This window comes from Macrobrachium rosenbergii, chromosome 55, assembly GCF_040412425.1.
Source record: "Macrobrachium rosenbergii isolate ZJJX-2024 chromosome 55, ASM4041242v1, whole genome shotgun sequence".
Classification (NCBI taxonomy): domain Eukaryota; kingdom Metazoa; phylum Arthropoda; class Malacostraca; order Decapoda; family Palaemonidae; genus Macrobrachium; species Macrobrachium rosenbergii.
The window spans coordinates 75437663-75455363 of record NC_089795.1 but is presented as its reverse complement, the minus strand read 5'-3'; the positions used below and the strand labels follow the sequence as shown (position 1 = coordinate 75455363).

General features: G+C 35.9%; 1 protein-coding gene across 1 annotated transcript in view; it reads left to right on the top strand.

The window, feature by feature from the left end:
- The first annotated feature begins 5224 nt into the window (after positions 1 to 5224).
- The window catches only part of LOC136835433 (uncharacterized), a 49653-nt gene continuing 37176 nt past the window's right edge, over positions 5225 to 17701 (top strand). Inside the window, exon 1 of the mRNA XM_067098974.1 lies at positions 5225 to 5322. The gene's annotated coding sequence lies outside the window, so the exon portion shown is untranslated. The remainder of the gene's footprint in view (positions 5323 to 17701) is intronic.

Below are 17701 nucleotides of genomic sequence, written 5' to 3'. Positions count from 1 at the left end.
ATTTGGCTATTAGGCTTAACAAACTTGACAAGCGTTTTTAACAAAGTGTGAAGAAATCCAGATGTTAGGAGGGCTGTGTGGTTATTTCAATAACATCAGTATCTGGTAAAAATGTGACAAGTTGGGATTACTTACATATATATATATATATATATATATATATATATATATATATATATATATATATATATATATATATATATATATATACATACAGTATACTAACACGACCTCATTAAAATGGGTGACATCAGCTGAGATATTTATTTATTCAAGAAAAGGTACAAGTTACAGATACTTGATAATGAGGACTGTTAGTCCTTGAATGCTTGTACCTTTTCTTGAATAAATATCTCCGCTAGATACCATCTAGCTTTAATGAAGTCCTGTTAGTAATTGCATTAATTCACAGAACAATTGTGTAAGTGATCAATTTAATATATATACATATATACATATATGTATATATATATATATATATATATATATACATATATATATATGTATATATGTATACATATATATATATATATATATATATATATATATATATATATATATATATATATATATATATATATATATATATATAGTATATAAGTAATCCCTTGTCTACTTAAGTACAGTGTGCCAGTTCACTATTTTAATAGCGTCCCATTTTCCACAGCAGACACTTAGCCCAGGGACATTTTAATGAAACTGTCGTGTTTTTCGCTCCAACCGCATGACGTTCTGCTGGCGTGAACTCTCCCTATTGACTTGAAAACACGACTCATTCTCACTTCTTTTATTTTTTGTTTCGTCAACTCAAAAAAGTAAAAGTAAAAAATGCGCCCAAGATTCTTCGGCGCAATCGAGTTTTGTGTACAGCTGCTGGAGGTTATAATCAAGGCGATCGAAAATTGATCTATCTTTCAGCGGTCTCGGTATAATGCTGTACGAGCCGTAGCCCATGAAACTTTAACCACGGCCCGGTGGTGGCCTATCCTATACCGTTGCCAGAATTACGATTATGGCTGGTTTTAACCTTTAAAATAAAAACTACCGAGGCTAGAGGGCTGCAATTTGGTGTGTTTGATGATTGGAGGGTGGATGATCAACATACCAATTTTCAGCCCTCTAGCCTCAGTAGTTTTTAAGATCTGAGGGCGGACAGAAAAAGTGTGAACAGAATAAAGTACGGACGGACAGACAAAGCCGGCACAACAGTTTTCTTTTCAGAAAACTAAAAATTAGTGCTAATATCTCAGTAGAGCTCTTTATGGTGTGATATATGAAAAAAAAAATGTCTATAACTGTATAGGTGTGTTGTGTGTATGTGTATATGTATGTTTTTTTAAATGCTTCTGATGCCTTTTAAATTCTCGATTTCTTCACGCTTATCATTAAAACTTTATATCCAGATGATAAAAAACAAAGCTCTTTTCCTCTTTGGTTGGGTTCGATCTCATGCAAGGTCGTAAGAGTGAGCTACAACTTAGTCTACTATACTGCGAGGAAGAATGTTAATTACCTCATCTCACAAGTATATCTGTCGAATTCATATACAGATTTCTTGAGCTGGAATCGACACATCTTCAGCATAGTAACATATAATGTAGAGATAGTGCTTTTAAGGTTGTAAAATTATATATATATATATATATATATATATATATATATATATATATATATATATATATTTATTGATTTATTATTTATATATATATATATATATATATATATATATATATTTATATATATATATATATATATATATATATATATATATAAGGTGTGTGTGTGTGTATATATATATAATCATATACTGCTTATTTCAGCATTGATGTGTAATTGATTAACAGTAGTTATCGATGATGTTCCACCAGGTAAAAACTAATCTAGACTAGTTTTATCACCTACATTGTGAATCGGCATATAGTCAGTATGGAATTTTTCGTGTTTGTATTATAGAGATTGGAAAGTAATATTTTATGCAACAAACATTTTTTTTCTCTCTCTGTTCATGTTCAGTTAGTTCTGAGAATATGTTGGGCTTGAATTCTCACTGTTATGGAAACCTCATTGTACTGAAAAGCCCTAAATATCCAAAGGAACTCAGGATGACTGATGGTGCATGTAAACACGGAAATCCCGTAGCCTATCACATACGACATTCATGCTACGTTACCTTCAGCCCACGAACACACACACACACACACACACACACATATATATATATATATACATATATGTATATATATTGTGTGTGTATATGTAAGTACGGTATGTATGTGTGTATATGTGTGTGTGCAAAAATTTGAAACTGGAATAAAAAAAAAAAATGTATAAGGGACGCAGAGTTACCGTCACTAATCTGGCCTTGTTATCAATCAGGCCTTTCACGGCTCCCACAAAAGTGGCATAAAGGATAATACAAACCTAACGTACTACGGACCCGGTTACCCCCCACCCACCTCCTCTGCCCAACCTCCTGCCTCCTGGGACACCCTACCCTCAGCTCCATTCACTCTTTGACCCAAGCCTACTGCACCCCCTAAAAACATCCCCCTCCCCCCTAACCAATTCTCTTTTCTCCTTTTTTCTTTTGTTATTTTCCATATTATTATTTCCACCCAGCCCTTCACACCCCATACCGATTCGTTCCTCCTCACCCCCCAACCCCCCTTATTCCCTCCATCCACTTCCTAACCCCATTCTTCCCTTCCCTCCCTTCCCTTCAACTTCCTGCGCTACCAACCTTCAAGTTCTGCTTTCCTAATTTTGATCTCTTATTCCATGGCCCCTGCCGGGTGGTTAAGAGATGTGGGAGAGAGGGGAATGGATGGGCGAGAGATAGGTGAAAGATGGCTATCATACGGTCTCGATTTTCTCCATATAACGCATTCCAAACAGGCTCAGCTCTCAAAGTTCCCCTTCTGCCTGGTCCTTCCTTCCCCAGTTATCGCCTGATTCAAGCCATCCTGCTATTTCCTCTGGCTGAACATCTGAAGGTCTGATAGGCTACTTGTGTTTTTGCTTGCAGACGTTTAAACGCTGTGAAAGTGTGATTTTGTTGGATAAATTTAAGTTATATATATATATATATATATATATATATATATATATATATATATATATATATATATATATATGTGTGTGTGTGTGTGTGTGTGTGTGTGTGTAGATGTATATATATATGTATTATATTATTACTTTTATTATATTATATATTATTATTATTATTATTATTATATTATTATTACATTTATAGATATATATATATAGTATATATATATATATATATATATATATATATATATATATCTCATGTATATCGTGTTCATTGTTTTGTACTTAGCATTCTCGTATTTTCACGTGAAAACTTTAGACTTTTCACTTTGTTATAAGCAAATTTCTTTCTACTTTGTAATGACAGTCTGAGTTGAAAGACAAACAATTTGTTTGAAGGGAAAGTACGCTAGCAGCTCAAGGTTATTTGCGCATCTTGGTTTGCAAGAGTGAAATTCTTTTGTCGCAAGATACTTCTCAAGCATTCATTAGTTATAAGATGCAGATTTTAGACAGAATGAAAGTTTACATAGAGCACTCTTTGAATTCAGATACCTAAAAGATTGGAGAATAAGATTTCCTTTTCGAAAATGCGAAGGAAAATGGAAAAGAAATGTAAATTTATGGAAATTTCCGGTCGTTTGAAGTGCGCTAGCTGCCCTGACGGAACGCCTTTTGTTGACATGATCAGCTGATGCCTGGAGAGAGGCTCGTCCGGGCTGTGGCCTCAACATCCCTTTCATTGAATACGTTTCTTTCTTTATATTGTGTCTAGCTTTGTCGATTTTCCTTAGTGTTTACACTAATGGAAGTATTGTTGACTGTCTTTTCATCTGGACTGTGTAATGTCGTTTTCTTTAAAATATTTTTTCTATTTTTATTGATTAGCACTAGGATATACTATTTACACGATTTTTATCTCACAGTTAGATAACTGCTTTTCATTTCTTTCTTTTGTTTTCTTTAAGCAAGCGATTAGGATTGGTTATGATGTATGCAAACAAGACCTTTTCACTAGAATGACAAGTAAGTGCGTGCTGGCCCTTCTGTCTGTCTTGGTGTCATTGGCAACAAGATCAAGATGTGTAGCCAGAGTGTCCATTTCCAAGCAGCAAGGGTCTTTCCCCGGCATTATCGCCGGTAAAATGAACTTTGACGTCCATGCTTTTAGTTCGTAGAACTTAGGTATCTGTTTGTTGACCAAGGTTACACAAAATCGCTGTTTACTTTCATTTGTTTGTTTTATCCTATTGAGAAGGTCCGTGCCTTTTTGTTCGTCTGCTATTCTTTTGTTTTCTTATTAATCGGTGATGTGTAAATCAACATCGGTTGTATTGTATAAGCTTTATATTTTTCACATCTTCCCAGTTTAAAAGAAATTAAGTTAAAAAATATTTTAACAAAATCATTATGAAAATCAGTTTTAAACACGATCATGTATGTATGTATATACATGTATGTATGTGCGTGGGACTGGTAAAATGTAAATGAACTAAGTGGGTCGAAAAAAAAGGATGATACGGCATTAAATATGACACGCCTAGTTTTATATCAGTTGAGAAGTAGGAATGCCTTGGGCTGGCCAGAGGTCAGAGTCAGAGGTGAAGTTGTAAGGATGAGTGTCTGGTTTTGTTTCTTTAATCTTTCATTCATATCATTTATGGAAACCTTTCCTTTGCCGCCTGCGTATGTATGTTTGCCTTTTTTTGCATTTGTTTCTTTATATTATCAATGAAATAAGGAAAAATAGTAAGAGAAGACACCTTTGTCTCTTGTATGAATAATGCCGTCATTGCTGTAAGTTTGGTCCATCTTTCAAGTACTGTTGCACGAAGGGATTATGTTGGTAAATTTATTTTGATATTCACTTTCGTTACGTTTTTTTTTAGAATTAATCTAAAAACAAAAGTCAGATTACCAAAGGCTACAAAATTGTTATGTGCCCTTTCAAAAAGATATACGATCAGTGAACGATGATTCGTGAAAATCAACGAATGACGACGCAGTTTTTCGAATATTTCACGGCAGGAAAACGGCTGAACAGTATCAAGCCGGGCATCTTTCGCGCGGGCATTCAGAGTTTATTGTTGGGCAGCAAGGCTGAGGGACTGCATAGGTTCTGGTTAAACCCATCTGCCCAGAGACGGCTCGAAGGTTGCAGCCATTCACCTGTGACAGTCTCAGTCACTACTCCTTGGTGGCGGAGGAAGGTTGTAGGGGCTCTCTCTCTCCTCCTGCCGCGTGCTCCTACGTCACACCGGCCCCGATGGCGTTAGTCTTGTGGTTTTGTTTCTTTCGTCCGTGGAGCACATATCGCCTTATATTTCCTTCCAGCGGTTGTGTTACGTTCCAAATATTGATCTGGAAGTTTTGATATAGTGATGTGGGTGTTATTGAGAAGCGGAAGATATATAAAATTATGCTTGACAGTGAGCGTTGTGCATGTTTTTTTTTATGAATCATTTCTATTCGTCAAACATATAGGATAAATTTGATGTGTGTAATAAGCAAGAAGTATAAAATATGATACATTAACAGATAATGTGATACATCTAATGTCATGCAGTGGTTTTGTAATCACTAAGGTGCATTTTCACATTTGCATTTATCAGTTCGTAAGCAGACCCCGTTTATAATCCCAGTGGAATGTGCAGGGACTCTGTGCACTTTTCTAATACATGGATGTGTGAAGCAGAACTCTCGCCAGATGTGGAATGCTATTGGAGTTCCTGTGGGCAAAAAAGTCCTGTAGCCAGCAAGGGATGAGCGCATTCAGGCCGGGCACTTGAGCGAACAGTGCTTACTTTGCCGTTTGCAAAGGAGCGCCATTATTGTGTTTGTGAGCGGAACGTTAAATGGCTAAGCTGGACTTTTTCTTTGGTTCCGTGAGTGGTGGTCTGAGTGGATGCTATTTTAAAAATATAATGTTTTGGTAATTTGGAATAATTGTAGAGCCTTTCACTTGGCAGTTACTTTAAACATTGTTATTATTATCATCAGCGTAATTACTTTTATCATAACTTTACCATTTTTTTATATATTTTTTCAGAACTTGCCGTATTTCATTTATCAAGAAACGTAGTATTATCTTTCATTTCTGTCACGAAGCTCATTATTTCTGGCATGAATTTATGTTTTCTTATTTAGAGAGAAGCTGGACTGTAACTCATATGATTTAATATGAGAAAATATCAATTTTATTTCTCCTGCACATGATAAAAATTTCCGATGCACCGAAGAATTTTATCATTTATGCGCCCATAAGTGAAGGAAAGGATTTTTTCTTTTTATTGTAGATTCACCGTGATCATCTTCCGGTGGGTCGTACTGTTTTATTGTTATCGTCGACTTCAGTTCGGACTATTGCTCTCTGTCACGCTGGGATGCCACAGTGAGCGGATTCATCGAATCTGTCATTTGATTTCGGGAAATTATTAACGGTATATTCGCTGCATCTGCCTGGCAGTCCTTCACCTCTCCCTCTCCCTCTCACTGAGTCTCCATGGAAACCACTGTGAATCCTTAAACAATCTCTCTCTCTCTCTCTCTCTCTCTCTCTCTCTCTCTCTCTCTCTCTCTCTCTCTCTCTCAAAACCATACTGTGTGTGTGTGTAGCTACGTTCGGATAGAACATACACGTAGTTTTAGACCACGGTGAATCCTTAAACAATCTCTCTCTCTCTCTCTCTCTCTCTCTCTCTCTCTCTCTCTCTCTCTGAACCATACTGTGTGTGTGTGTAAGTACGTTCGAATAGAACATACATGTAGTTTTATACCACGGTGAATCCTTTAACAATCTCTCTCTCTCTCTCTCTCTCTCTCTCTCTCTCTCTCTCTCTCTCTCTCTCTCTCTCTCTCTCTAGAATCCTACAATGTGTAAGTGAATTCGTACGGAGCATACATGTGATTGTATTTACTCGTACATTGCGATCATTTCTTCGGAGTTTTGATGGCAAAAGCTTCAGGAAATTAATATCCATCATGGAAACTCTAATTGTGCTTTCGTCAAGAATGAGAACAGCAAGTCACCAGAAGGGTGTTTCCTGTCAGCCTTGAAGACATGAAGACAGGAGAAAATGATTCGTTAAGGAAGTAATTTAAGAAACAATGTAATAATTTACACGCTTCGTGACGCACAGTATAGCACCCCGTATGTTCGTAATTCGTATTACTTCAACAAAGACTGCACTGTTCTTTCTTACGAAAAGATGATTTTTGAAGGAAATATTGAATGTATTTTGCAAATGTTTACATGAAGATCTACTTGCGCGCTCGCACACACACACGCAGGCATATATATATATGTGGTATATATAGATATATATATATATATATATTATATTATACAGAGTATATATTGTTGTTATACATATAGTTAATATACATATATAATACTGAGAAGGTATACGGTCCCAGTGGTCAAATCGACATACTTTGGGATAAGACATAGGGCTGGCAGTGTCATCCCAGAATTTTAGGTGAGAGACAAAATGGCAACTCTGTGCTACCGCCTCTGTTGGGAAAAATCTCGTGGATGGAAATATAAAGTTTGTCATTCGGGACATTTTTAAGGTATTTTAAAATGAAACCACAAAGAGAATTGGTCGACTGGTACAGTAGAACTGTTGGGGATCCCTGTTTAATAATCTCTCTGCGTCTTTTGTCTTCTTCAAGACAACGGCAACTTGTTGGTGGTTCTTAATTAGGGATTTTTCTTCCATGTTTTATGGGTTCTTTGATCGCTTATCGGCTGAAAGGTCAGGTCTCCAGTCTTGAGAAATTAAGTCTAATAATTAACACCCCTTTTATCTCTCTCTTTTTGTGTATCATGTTTGTGGTTTTCTTAATAAAGGTTTTAACTTTGTAGCTAATATCAGGATTTTTAATGCTTTAAGTCGTCGCCTGTTGTATATATTATAATTCTTCATGATTAACAGATTAACTGTTGTCGTTTTATGATTTGGTTTTCTTGGCATAAGAAAACTGTGTATGTGTGTGTGTCAGAGAGAGAGAGAGAGAGAGAGAGAGAGAGAGAGAGAGAGAGAGGAGAGGTTGAAGATTAATCACGGGCCGACTTTGTATGGCCGTTGTGTTATTACCATATCTGATCAAAGGGAACCCTCAGAGAAACAGCTTACCATGGTTGTTTCATTTTGGCTTTTTTACCAGAGGATCGATTAAATTCAGAGTCAGGCAGATTTTCGGGGGATGTTGTGTACGAGGTCATTATGAAGAGACTGAGATGGGCAGACATGTCCACATTTACCTCGATATATGAAGGGAAAGAGAGGCAATCATGTGTCATAAGATAGTGAATATATATATATATATATATATATATATATATATATATATATATATATATATATATATATATATATATATATATATATATATATATATATATATATATATATGTTATATATTTCTCCAGTAGGTAAGTATAAATTTTGCATTTGAAGTTAAAAATGATTGAAACGAATATTGGAATTATTGAGTTGCATTCTCTCTGCTATTACGTCATCGCTACTTTTGAAATAGCAGTCATCCGGTTCCATTGCTTCAGAGACGCCACTGTTTACGTTTAATCTCTGGAATTGCAGCATCACGGTGCTGACTTGTATTTGTTATCCTTGCGCTTCTTCTTTGCTCTGTTTGTCCAGGATTACCTTGGAGGGAACGCTGGACCCCCAGGGGAATTTTGCTTTCCATTCGGTGCTATTTCACAAGTTGCATTTCCTTAACCACAAGCTCTCGTCTTTCTCCTCGAATTTTAGACAGGGGAGGTTCGGTGTCAGAGGTGCCGTTGCAAAGCCAATACCTCGAGCTAAATTCACTTCACTTTACACTCATTTCATTGCTAGAGTGTATTGTTAGCGCTCGTTTCTTTTGGCCCAAGATCAGTCCTTTTTCTGCCCTCCAGTGAAATTGACTTTAATTCTCACTTTCTACATTTTTTAATATATATATATATATTTTATTATGAAAGAAAGATTTTATGCCTCGGCAGTAAGGTTCGTTATTTCTGTCACATGATGGTTTAACTTTTTATTATATACTTATTACTCGTGCGAGAAAGGTGTGCTGTTTGTTCACTTACATTAAAAGCTTAACAATAGTTTTGACAATTTCTTATTCTTTTGTATGTTTGGTAATATACCCTCATTTGTGTTGTTTGTTTGTTAGTCTCTTTGTCCTGTTGTACCCTGTTGTTTTGCAACTGGTCATTGTGCTGTGTGGAATCTTCCATGATAAGTTAATGGCTTTCATATGTTTGGTCCACGTATATGTTTGCACATTTTGTATAACAATGATAACAGTTCAGCTATGGCTATAGAGTAATGGGAACTGTGATCTATTAGCACAGTGCCAAAAAAAAAAAAAAAAAGGATCCCTTTAATGGGTAAGAATTCTGAAGTTGGCTATTTTCCCGAAGATTTATCATAGTCATTTCACTCCCTTGTTCCCTGGTGGCAGAAAGGGAGGAGGGAGGGGCTTTGTTTTTAATGCACGATGAATATCGCACACGGAAAATATATTTAGAAGAGGAGAGGTAACAAGTTTCATGCATTAAAAAAAATGCATTAACGGTTTTTTAATATAACACTTTTTTCTTCATTACGTGATAGATTCAATCTTTCGTGATTAATTTATGGATCATTACTACGACAACTTTATGCATCTTGGTCATCATTAATCATGCTTAGTGCAAGTGGAGTCATGATAAACGTGAACTCATAAATCTTCGGGTCAAGTATGAAACTAAAGTCATAAAACAAGCAAGAAAAGAAAGGGCGCTAACGTGTAAATTACATTAACAATAAGACCAAAAAACACGTTGAAAAGGTGCTAGTATTAGGAAAGCACATTTACAAAAAAAAAATTATCAGTACGCTGCATATACCATATCTCATTACATGCCATCGAAATACTGACTGGATGGCTGTCTGTCTGTTTGTCTGTCTGTGTGGCTGGCTGGCTCACTGATGACCGATCGCTGGAAAAACTTCGCTGGGGGAATATGGGGTTCATATTAATTCATAGTTTGAGTGTTTGCTTTGGACTCTTTGTACATTTTGCGAGCTGGGTGGGGGTTTAAGCGAGGATTTTAGAATAAAGGCTTTTTTTTGTCTGGATATGTTGGCTTAGTTGATGGCAGTCTATCAGAATCGATGGTTTTTTTAAAAGCGTTATAATCAAAACGCATTTGCTTTTTTCATCTTCTCTGTCTGTCTGTTTGTCTGTATTCTGGTTGCTATGCATGCAGGAAGGAGAAATTTAAAACTTTTATCAAAATACTTTACAAAGAAGGGAATTGTGTTTTCCAAAACATAAAATAAGTTAGTGCCACTGATCAAATGTGTAACATAATTATTAACGAATACATAAGAGCATGATGGAATTGCATGTATGACACCCACCTGAGCTGATGTTGTGCATTAACTTAACCGTCTCCCCTCCCCCCTCCCCAATACTTCCCTCTCCCAATCACCCCTACCCCTAGTACTTACCTTCCTACCCTCCCTTATTACCGACACCAATGCCCCTCTTGCTCTCTCTGCCACGCCCACGTCTTCCACTGCCAGCATACTCCTTTGATGCTCCAGATTTGGGTATCATGTTAACCTCTTTTGCTTGTTATTTGATTCTCTGTCCATCTCCCTCTCTCGGGTGTATGCTCATACTTTCGAAGTGATGACAGTTTATTCCGTTTTCTCTTTTACTGCTTTCAAAAACCCTTGGGAATTCTGTCTGTAAGCTAATGCGCATACATGTACGTATGTCCTCTCTAGTCTGGCTTTATGATATTCCCTTCTCTCTCTCTCTCCAATGAGCACCCTCTTAAAACAACCACAAGCTTCATAAACCTTTCCTCTTCTTGCAGTCTGTAAGTGTCATATCATTGCTCTCAACGTTGCCTGTATCATTCTCTCTCTCTCTCTCTCTCTCTCTCTCTGTGTTCAAGGTCACTCTTGCTAGTTGAGCAAAGTTAGAGGCACTGGGACTGGAGGGCGGCAGGCACTTGTAACGACTTGGCTCAGCTTGTTTGAATCTGGTTTAAAATCACTTTGAACTTGTAAGTGCGTTGTCAGAAGGTTTATGGCCCTACTGCGATTCTGTTATTTTCTCTCATCTGTTGCGTCTTATTTGATATTAAAATTTTAATAATTAGACGTAAGGCTCATGATGAGATAAGTAAATAAGCTACTAGTTCTCGTAGTAAGTTAGTTTTCATATTCGTGCAATTAGGAGTTATTTTGTAGAACAAACTAAGGTCACATTTACATTCATCTCTGTTAATGTTTACATTTTGCTCGCAACAAGTTAATGAAGGCTTTTACTTCACTGTAATTCTATAATACACAACTTTAATTGTCTTCCTTTGTCCCCGTCACTCTCTCTCTTTCTCTGTCTCCGTCGCTAATTGCCATGAACATCTGCTCAGCCTTATTACAAAGAGAAAACACTAATTCGTTTCTGCATGACGGTTATCATATCTTCTTTCGTAAGCCATTTTCGAAATTTCATTTAAAAATTTGTTTGCCTACGTGACTTTTCTTCTCTACTAACACCTCGTTGGAATGCATAATGGAAGAAAATACTATAATAACATTCCGCTTCTGTAAAGGTCTGAGTGTGCTGTATAACGGTTTGAAGTGTAGGCTAATTAAGGTGTGGATTCAGCTTGGGATTACGTGTGCAGACATTTAGCTTCCTTATATCCTAATTGTAAGGGGGCTCGCTTTGTGTTAAATGGAAAAATTCTCTTTAATTACACTACAAACAACATTAGTTATAATAATCATCGCAGAACAAGCCTGATATGACCTTGTTTTGAAAAAAGACATTCAAGCGTTATTTCTTAAATAACAAGAAAGATATTCAAGCGTTATTTCTTAAATAACAAGAATTACAATATGGCAATGATGATATGGTAATTGTAAAGATAGCATTACCTTCAGGGTTCATATTATTTTTGACTAAAAAGAAAAATCTTCTGAATAAAACTAAAGCCCCGTGATGGGCACTTTCCTCTGGCCTTAGTTGCCATTGGAATTAAGAGGATTTTACCATTAACTGCGTGAATATATTAGTTTATTTGTATCTGAATAACTTTCAGTTTGAATGCTTCCAAAATGAAATATATAACGGTATTCGGGCGATGAAGTGAGAACTACTCATTTTGCAGAAGTAATATCAGTAATATTTTTAAGTTAATGGGCGCGTAGGAAGGGGAATATTGCGATATAGTAAAGGAGAACACTGTCTTCCCTCATGCTGTTATTTTTGCTCGCTAATTTACCATGTTGTAAAATTCCATTAATTAATGATGCAAAGAGATGCTTTTCATTTTCTAATTGCAGCATTCTTTACGTGCTTGTTGAATTTTCTTCTTTCTTCTTCTTCTTCTTCTCTCTTTCTCTCTCTCTCTCTCTCTCTCCTGCACATGCACATTATGTATGAATATATATATATATATATATATATATATATATATATATATATATATATATATATATATATATATATATATATATATATATATATGTGTGTGTGTGTGTGTGTGTGTGTGTGTGTGTGTCTGTGTGTAAATACAGTACATATAGTATCTTGTAAGTTGATTTGTTTGTGTGTGTTATGTAAAGTCTGTTGTGAGAGTAGTCTGAATGCTGAGGCGCTTTGTTACCTCATATTTTTTCCATGGTCCAATGTTGTTCTGGTGAGAAAGATTGATGACACAGCCCCTTTTGTATTTCATCGTTCTTTCGTGTCAAGGCATGTTTAGCTTTGTATCTGCTTCTTTTGTTGGGGATACAAATTTATTTATAAAGTTGCGTCATTTCATACTCGCACGAGAGAGAGAGAGAGAGAGAGAGAGAGAGACTTTTTTGGTTTTGGTAGCTACAGCATTTGAAAGTTCAAAAAGTAAAAACAACTTATTGTGGCGAATATCGGTTTATATCTGAGAGAGAGAGAGAGAGAGAGAGAGAGAGAGAGAGAGAGAGAGAGAGAGAGAGAGAGAGAGAGAGATACTCTTTCGGGTTTGGTAGCTGCAGTATTTGAAAGTTCAAAAAGAAAACATTTTAAGTGTGACGAATGTTGGTGTATATGCATTTAATAGTTCTGAAATCACAGAATTGCAAAATGGGACTTCAGAAATCTTTTGCAAATTGCGTTTCGAGGAAAGAACGTTTTATTCTTTATTATTGTAAGGACCCTATTTGACTTGTCGCTTGTGGCCTAGAAATGCCGTGTTTGTGTGCCGTGAGGTCCAGAGACCATACCGCAAAACCTCCAAGATTACGTTCGGTATTCTTGTATGATAAAGAGAGAGAGAAAAAATTCCATTTTGTCAGTTACAGTATCATGCCACCCTCCTTTTCTATTTCGCTTTACGCCTGTTTATTTTCAACAGCATGAGACGAAGACGCCACCCCACTTTCTTAGAATTGCTGTATTTAGATTTATTTAGTTTCAGACGGTTCGCTTGACTTTTATGAAGACTTATGGCACGAAATTGCTCAAAGGAGTTTGAAGAAGGACTGTAAGCTATGCGAGAGTAAAACATACTCTTGAACTGCTAAAAGCAAACAGCCCAAACTTCATAGTGTTTGGTATTATTTGCTACGACTGATTTTCTGATAGATCAATCTGCTATTTTCTTGAGACCCCAATGTTCTTTCGGTCTTCCTCAGAAGTATCAATAAATAACTTTTGAAATCGATTTTGTAAGGAAAAGACCATGAAAGTAGGGGTCCTTTTTCGTCACCTAGAATATAATTTCACATCCATTATACATGGTGTTTGTGGCTGACTTGAACCATAATAATTTCGGGAAGAAAAAACTAACGTATAACTAACTGAAAACAGTTTAAAATAATATTTTAATGCCTCTACCTTAAGAGTGGATTAGTTTAAATGTAATGAAGACTAATTAAGTATATTTTATACTCAGTATGTACACTCACAGTAAGAAATCTTCACTCGCCTCGTCCATTTTTCTTCATTCTCATTATAGCTCAGAAATCAGGTAATTCCACCCTTACTTTTCATCCAGGAAACATAACCTGGCTGTGTGATATTTACGTCCAGGGCTTTGTTACTTATGCTGAGCGTCCATTATCACAAAATTGGTTGGCTGGAAAGACGGCGCCCCTGTCATGGGTAGTAAAATTATGTTAACCTGGATCTTTCGGTGTTAATTTTATTGACGTTTATATGTAATTAAGTAGATTCTGCAACCAGAGCATCAGTAAAGTATTTTCAGTATTGTATGGTATACATTTATCCGTTGCCCATGCTAATTATATTTACTAATATATAATGACCCGGTTTTCACTCATCTTCCGATGTGGATTTAGTGATCATGGAGTGTGTGTGTGTGTGTGTGTGTGTGTGTGTGTTTTGTCACTTATACAACTTTAATTCTTTGACTGAGGAAGTGGCTTCAAAAGGGTCTCAGCAGGTATTTTGGGATGAGGTTGCTTTCCCACCATGCTCTTCTCCCTCTAGGCTTCGACCCACCGCATTCAGCTAACTACCCCGTCCTTAATGGATTTTTTCAGGAGAGGAGCGTACTGTAAATTGCTTCCTTTGCCTGAATCGATCTTAGACTCGGTGGTTAGGCAAGGCTGATATCTTTGACTACAGAGCTATCGTTTTATATATATATATATATATATATATATATATATATATATATATATATATATATATATAATATATATATATATATATATATATATATATATATATATATATATATATATATATATATATATATATATATATGTCAACAACACCAACGGGCATTTATTCGAAAACTGACAAAGGTGGAGAAAAAAATGAAGGATCACTTATAACGACTAAGAGTCATGAAGCTTCTCCCTTCCGTGCTAATGAAAAATGTTGCTGCCTTGGTGAATTAGAAATTGTTATAAATCGGGAAATTAGTTTTGCTTCATTTTGTGTTAATCAGACACACAAGACTGATTATCGTTCTTCTTCCCTTTGATCGCGTGATTTAATTCGCAAAGGTTATGTCGGTGGGCTTTGATTAATGGAGAATCACATTAATTACGGAGTTAGCCTACGCAGTATTTTGGTCTCAAATCTGGATGTGACTTAATTATTATAACTCAGAAAGGGATTTGGTGGGTAACAGCAATACTTTTCTTTTTTTAAGGGAGGTAGTTTTAAAATTCCATCAGCATGAAACTGTATTTTTCGACGATGTAAATCGTTTGTACCGAAAGATTTTGTTTAAAAGAAAAGGAAATATATTTAATGAAAGCAGGTAGGTGTGCCCCACTTCATTCGTTCGCATTTGAGGATTCCCCTGTTATTTAAGCAGGACACGGGCTCTTCAGTTATAAAAAATTTTGAAGTCACACAGTAACTTTTTATCATGTTAGCGTACTCTTATTTGAATACCTAACTAGAGATCGATTGACACATATTTTCTTACATATCTTTCCCTTGTAAACAGTAACTAAAAAGTGGCAGTTTTATCATTTAAAAGTGTATAAGGCATCGATGATGATAACCGCTGCAGTTGAATGGTGATGATGGTGTTGAATAAATTGATGATATAAATTTCCTTCAAGGTAACGAAGTGTTTATTATCTGAAGATGTTCGGTCTGTTCGATCTCCTACTGGCGAAATAACACATATGCTGCAACATGACCTGATAATTGTACAAAAAAAAAAATAAAAAAATAAACTTCAACATGTGTGCCATCTCCTCTGTAACCGTCAAGTCACTTGAAAGACTTCGAATATGTCGCTGATATTTTTCGAGATACTTTAGTTATTAAAAGAGATAAAAACTCCTCATGAGGCAGAGAAGGAAAAGTTCCCTAAACTAAACCAATTAAAAGGATGGAATCCTTTCGCAGCAGACTGCCTAAGTGGCCGAGACTGTGATTGGCAATGCTGATCGTTGACATTTCGTGATGAAGCGGGTCTTGCTTGCCGTTGTGTTTTTGCTTTAATGCTCTTCCTTTGACACACACACACACACACACACACACACACACACACACACACACACACACACACACACCACAAATGCCAAATGTTTAATATCCAATTCACCATACTGGGAGCAAACATACACCCAAGAGGAATTATACTTAATAAGCCCATTGGGTATATGTTATTTTCGATTATTTAACAAAATGCATGCGCACACACACACACACACACACACACACACATACATACATATATATATATATATATATATATATATATATATATATAGCATATATATATATATATATGTATATATATATGGTTGTCAACTTTCTCCGCACCAGTTTAGCAAAAGAGATCGACCCCATGCCAAGGTGAAACGATTCGTGCAAATTTCCTGAAAAATCCATTACGCCTCTAGGGGTTCCAGGGTTGTAGCGAGGGTGGAGAAGGCCATGAGGTTAGCAGACCCATCCCAAAAAAGATTACCTAGAACCGGAAGGTCAGCACCCTCAGAAAGCATCATCTTAAGGGACAAAACTGCAATTGAAATGTACTGTTTACATGATAGTTTGTCAATATATTTGCACGTGACATATTTTATACTCTTAAATTTACATCGCATTAAATTTGCCTTTGGGAAAAAAATATATATCATATACATACATACATACATACATACATACATACATACATACATATATATACATATATATATATACATACATACATACATACATACATATATATATATATATATATATATATATATATATATATATATATATATATATATATATATATATATATATATATATATATATATATATTATATATACATAGCATTTTTAACTACATGTGCCCTCTGTTCTCCTTTAATTTAAGCATTGTGGAGGGACTAAAGGAAAATTGTCATTGTCTATAATGGCATCATAAATCATGAAGCTCTGTTATTGGCGTCATTGGTGTCAGCTCTGATGGGGAAACGTGTCCCCGCAGGGTTCGTCGGAAGTGATGCTGATTGGTTACAGAGAGAGAGAGAGAGAGAGAGAGAGAGAGAGAGAGAGAGAGAGAGAGAGAGAGACCCTTCCTTCATAGGCCTAATATGATCGAAGGGGGTGAGGTTCAACATTTCCAGCCTCAGCGTGCTTCTTAGGGGTTCCTTTCAAATGCATCACCGTTCCTCAACTTACTCTGTTTATAATGAGTTTCATTTCATGGTTTAAATAAAATAAATAATTGTAATCATTAACGTTGTGACTCGGTTTTTCTCTTAGATTAACTTGAATGTTTAAGTTTGCCTAGTGTCCTGCTATATTTATAATTGTTTCTTATAATTAACTATAAGTTTTACATCAACTATTAATCATATCTATGTCGATGCCGGAATTTCTTGATTTTGATAACCGGAATGGAACTTATTTTGACACGGACTTGTGTAACTACAGTGCTGTATTATATAACTAGGAACGCAAAGACAATTTAGTTAGTGCGATCTCAATGATAGGTACAGAGACACGCGAAGAGAATTACGCAATTATCTCGCACGGCATCGTTGCAAATTGCCATACAAACACGAGAGAACAGTGTCAAAGAGAAAACAAAAATTGACCGCCATAGGTCAAGGTTGAGTAATGGGTCCTGGTGTGGCGTAAGACTAGAATTTTGCAA